The sequence below is a fragment of the Lissotriton helveticus genome, chromosome 10 (assembly GCF_964261635.1).
Source record: "Lissotriton helveticus chromosome 10, aLisHel1.1, whole genome shotgun sequence".
Taxonomy (NCBI): domain Eukaryota; kingdom Metazoa; phylum Chordata; class Amphibia; order Caudata; family Salamandridae; genus Lissotriton; species Lissotriton helveticus.
Window position 1 is genome coordinate 1,202,429,796 of NC_136071.1, and position 5,725 is coordinate 1,202,435,520.

Below are 5,725 nucleotides of genomic sequence, written 5' to 3' on the forward strand. Positions count from 1 at the left end.
CCGAAAGCCGCAGACAGGCTCAGCTCATGCCAGAGCACCATCTCACACGATTCCAAGCACTCTGCCTTCAGGATTGTTAAGGCCTGCCATAGGAGTGACTGATAGGAGATCTGTGTGCCCATTTAGGTTTAGATATAGGAATACTATATCTACAGCAGAGGGTGAGTACACCACTCTGCCCCAGCTGTCAAGCAGCCAGTTGTGTCTGTTTGGTTAGTCAGCCCAGGGGTGGCATAATACATGCTGCAGCCCCTGGGAGACCTCTGGGTGCACCTCAGCCCTGGGTACAGGGACTTGGAGAGGGCCCAGTGCCAATTCAGTACCTGGGTACAATTTGGAGTAGAGAGAACAGCTAGGCTGTGGGTCTGATTAGCAGGCCCACAGCCAGGGAAAGTCGTAAACCAGTGAAGCAAAAAGCAAAAATCTGGGTGATCATAGGATTGCAGACCCTACTCTCCTACAGGGCAGACATCCGAATGTATCGTCGCCGTCACGGGGACGTGCGATCGGCCCGAGGTTATCTAGAGTCACCAAAGCGGCCGGGCGAGCCCGGATTGGTCTTGGTCTGATAAATGCACGCATCCCGGGAGGTCAGCGCTCGTCGGCATGTATTAGCTCTAGAATTACCACAGTTATCCAAGTAGCAGATGGAGCGATCAAAGGAACCATAACTGATTTAATGAGCCATTCGCAGTTTCACTGTACAGGCCGTGTGTACTTACACGTGCATGGCTTAATCTTTGAGACAAGCATATGCTACTGGCAGGATCAACCAGGTAGCCGCACCTGATGACGGGGTGGGGGAGCCGCGTGCCCATCTCCCCGACCGGACACCTTTGCGCCACCCTCCGTTCTCTCGGGAGCCTGTCAGGGGAAGCGGCCCACCCGCCTGGGCGGGAGGGCTCGCCGGAGGGGTGCGGAGAGGTGCGCCGGTCGCATAGGCACCGGCAGGCCCAGCCGTCTCCCCCGGGAGGGAGAGGCGGGCCGAGGCGCAGCCTGAGCGATACGCAGGGGTGCCGGAGCCTGGCGGCGGCGGCACCCCTCGGAACGGTCGTTCCGAGCTGCTGTGGAAACGTGCTGGGCAGGGAGGGGTGATGGTGTGGCGCGCGGGGCCCGACGGACCTGCTGGGCAGCAGCATCCGAGGGCCTGGCGCCAACCGACCCCACCTGCTCGGGTCGGACCACTGGGGGGCACGAGCTGCCGGGGCTGCTCGGCCTTCGCTCTGCTGGGTTCAAAGGGGCCTCCCGCCAGGCGGCAGGCCCTCGAGTCGGACGGTCCATGCGGGGTGGAAGCTCCTTGCTTGAAACAACAGCCAAGGCTGGCCAAGCAGTCCATCCCTAAACGGACCGAGAGTGCCCAATCGATCAGAGAGTACAGCCGGGAAAAAGTCTCCTGGCATCCCCGGACCTCACGGAGGTCTGCCTGAGCAAACTCCTAAGAAAAGGGACCATCGGGAAGGGGCCGAGAGGCAGGTGCGTACCCGGGCCCCTGGGGGCCCCGCGAGGCGGGCCCGGGTGCTGCCTGGCCCCGTCTCGGCATGGCCAGACCTCATGGAGGCCTGCCTGAGCAAACTCGGAGAAAAAGACCCATCGGCAAGGGGGCTGAGCGGCAGGTGCGTACCCGGGCCCCTGGGGGCCCTGGCGGGCGGGCCCGGGTCCTGCCTTCCCCTGAATCGGAACCGCCGGACCTATCGGAGGTCGGACTGTGGAAAAAAACTTGGAGAAAAAGGACCATCGGGAAAGGGCTGAGAGGCAGGTGCGTTCCCGGGCCCATGGGGGCCCCGGCGGGCGGGCCCGGGTGCTGCCTAGCCCCGTCTCAGCATGGCCAGACCTCGCGGGGGCCTGCCTGAGCAAACTCGGAGGAAAAGGCCCATGGGCAAGGGGGCTGAGCGGCAGGTGCGTACCCTGTGCCCCTGGGGGCCCCGGCAGGAGGGCCCGGGTCCTGCCTTCCCCTGATTCAGAATCGCCAGACCACACGGAGGTCTGACTGACCCTCTCCCTAGTAATCCGGAGGAAAATTACCCTCCTTTCTTGTAATCCGTGCACTAGAGGTGACAGAGGGGACCCAAGACGCGAAAGTACCCGACCTCCTGGAGCCCTCGCTGGGATCCGGGAGGCAAATGGCACCTCATCGGGACTTCCAGGGAAGTTCGGCCATCTGGTCGCCCCCATTGGAAAGCATTGCGGGCGACCAGATGGCCGAGGCGATCCGGGCGACCAGATGGCCGAGGGGATAGGGGCGACCAGATGGCCGAGGGGATACGGGCGACCAGATGGCCGAGGGGATCCGGGCGACCAGATGGCCGGGCACGAAAGGGACGCCATCTGGTCGCCCTGTGCCCCGACGAAGGAGGGAACGGGCGCCCGGGGCATGGCGGGCCGGAGGCCCGGGGCCCCAGCCGGGCCACAGCCATGGAGGCTGCCAGGGGCCGGCGGGCCCTCCGACCCGCTTACACCTTGACAAGCAGGGGAGGCCTGCAAGGGACCGACGGACCCCTGTGCTGGGTGGAGCGGCAGCCCGGGGGACCGGGCCCAGGGCCGGAGCGCCCGACCCGGGGCCCCGACCGGGCCCCTGGACCCAGCCGGGGCTCCCAGGCCCGGAGGCGCAGGGGAAGCCTCCCCGGGCCCGCCGGACCCCGTCCCGGCCAGCCTGCCCCGCAGCAGGGCCCAGGACGGAGCCCGGGGTGGGGAGGCCACCCTCCCCGGGGCCCTCATGGGCCCCGGGTGGGGCTCCTGAACCCAGCCAAGCACGGGGAGGCTCCCCGGGCACCACAGAACCCCATCCCGGGACTTTGGCAGTGCGGCAGGCCGGGGGACAGGGCCCAGGGCCGGAGCACCCCACCCGGGGCCCCGGTCGGGCCCCTGGACCCAGCCGGGGCTCCCAGGCCCGGAGCCGCAGGGCGAGCCTCCCCGGGCACGCCGGACCCCGTCCCGGGCACCCTGCCCCGCGGCAGGACCCAGTACGGAGCCCGGGGTGGGGAGGCCACCCTCCCCGGGGCCCTCAGGGGCCCCGGACGGGGCTCCTGAACCCAGCCAAGCAGGGGGAGGCTCCCCGGGCCCCACGGAACCCCCGTCCCGGGCCTTTGGCAGTGCGGCAGGCCAGGACAGGGCCCAGGGCCGGACCACCCCACCCGGGGCCCCCGGCCGGGCCCCTGGACCCAGCTGGGGCTCCCAGGCCCTGGAGGGGCAGGGCGAGCCTCCCCGGGCCAGCCGGACCCCGTCCCGGGCACCCTGCCGCACGGCAGGACCCAGGACGGAGCCCGGGGTGGGCAGGCCGCCCTCCCCGGGCCTGGAGATGGGTGCCCCAGACGCCCGGGGGAGGTCTGTCCGGGACACATGGAGCCCGTCCTGGGCATTGAGCCATGCCGTTGGCCTGGAGAAGGGAGCCCCCAGACGCCTGGGGGAGGACTGCCCGGTACCCGTGGAGCCCTTCCCGGGTACTTTGCAACGCCGTTGGCCTCCTGAAGATGGGTGCCCCGGACGCCCGGGGGCGGGCTGCCCGGGACCCGTGGAGCCCGTCCTGGGCACTCTGCCATGCCGTCAGCCTGGATGGAGCCCCGGACGCCCGGAGGACGAATGCCCGGGACGCATGGAGCCCGTCCCGGGCACTCTGCCATGCCGTCAGCCTGGATGGAGCCCCGGGCGCCCGGGGGGACGAAGGCCCGGGACGCATAGAGCCCGTCCCAGGCACTCTGCCAGGCCGTCGGCCTGGAGCGCCCATACACCCAGGGGAGGACCACCCTGGAAACCATGGAGCCCGACCCGGGCACTCGGCCATGCTGTCAGCCTGGATGGAGCCCCGGACGCCCGGGGGACGACTGCCCAAGAGCCCGGGGGACGAATGCCCGGGACGCATGGAGCCGTCCCGGGCACTCTGCCATGCCGTCGGCCTGGATGGAGCCCCGGATGCCCGGGGGACGGCTGCCCAAGAGCCACGGAGCCCGACCCGGGCACTATGCCATGCCGTCAGCCTGGATGGAGCCCCTGAACGCCCGGGGGACGAAGGCCCGGGACGCATGGAGCCCGTCCTGGGCACTTTTCCATGCCGTCGGCCTGGAGCGACCGACACCCAGGGGAGGACCACCCTGGAAAGCATGGAGCCTGACCCGGGCACTCTGCCATGCTGTCAGCCTGGATGGAGCCCCGGACGCCCGGGGGACGAAGGCCCGGGACGCATGGAGCCCGTCCCGGGCACTCTGCCATGCCGTCGGCCTGGATGGAGCCCCGGACGCCCGGGGGACGACTACCCAAGAGCCATGGAGCCCGTCCTGGGCAATTTGACATGCAGTTGGCCTGGAGGAAGGAAGCCCCGGGTGGCCTAGAGAGGTGTTGCCCCGGCATAGCCTATCTGGTCCCCATGGCAGAGAACCACCAGCCCTGGAGGGGTGTCCGGGCGTACACTGCCCTTAGTAATCCGGAGGGAAATTACCCCCCTTTCTTGCAATCTGTACACGCGAGGTGACAGAGGGGACCCAAGGCGTGAAAGAACCCGACCTCATGGAGCCCTCGTTGGGATCCGCGAGGCGAATGGCACCTCATCGGGACTTCCAGGGAAGTTCGGCCATCTGGTCCCTCCCCATAGGAAAGCGTTGCGGGCGACCAGATGCCAGAGGGGATCCGGGCGACCAGATGGCCGAGGGAATCTGGGCGATCAGATAGCCGGGCATGGGCCCAGGGCCGGACCACCCCACCCGGGGCCCCCGGCCGGGCCCCTGGACCCAGCTGGGGCTCCCAGGCCCTGGAGGGGCAGGGCGAGCCTCCCCGGGCCAGCCGGACCCCGTCCCGGGCACCCTGCCGCACGGCAGGACCCAGGACGGAGCCCGGGGTGAGCAGGCCGCCCTCCCCGGGCCTGGAGATGGGTGCCCCGGACGCCCGGGGGAGGTCTGTCCGGGACACATGGAGCCCGTCCTGGGCATTGAGCCATGCCGTTGGCCTGGAGAAGGGAGCCCCCGGACGCCTGGGGGAGGACTGCCCGGTACCCGTGGAGCCCTTCCCGGGTACTTTGCAACGCCGTTGGCCTCCTGAAGATGGGTGCCCCGGACGCCCGGGGGCGGGCTGCCGGGACCCGTGGAGCCCGTCCTGGGCACTCTGCCATGCCGTCAGCCTGGATGGAGCCCCGGACGCCCGGAGGACGAATGCCCGGGACGCATGGAGCCCGACCCGGGCACTCTGCCATGCTGTCAGCCTGGATGGAGCCCCGGACGCCCGGGGGACGAAGGCCCGGGACGCATGGAGCCCGTCCCGGGCACTCTGCCATGCCGTCGGCCTGGAGCGCCCCGACACCCAGGGGAGGACCACCCTGGAAACCATGGAGCCCGACCCGGGCACTCTGCCATGCTGTCAGCCTGGATGGAGCCCCGGACGCCCGGGGGACGAAGGCCCGGGACGCATGGAGCCCGTCCCGGGCACTCTGAAATGCCGTCGGCCTGGAGCGCCCCGACACCCAGGGGAGGACCACCCTGGAAACCATGGAGCCCGACCCGGGCACTCTGCCATGCTGTCAGCCTGGATGAAGCCCCGGACGCCCGGGGGACGAAGGCCCGGGACGCATGGAGCCCGTCCCGGGCACTCTGCCATGCCGTCGGCCTGGAGCGCCCCGACACCCAGGGGAGGACCACCCTGGAAACCATGGAGGCCGACCCGGGCACTCTGCCATGCCGTCAGCCTGGATGGAGCCCCGGACGCCCGGGGGACGACTGCCCCAAGAGCCCGGGGGACGAATGCC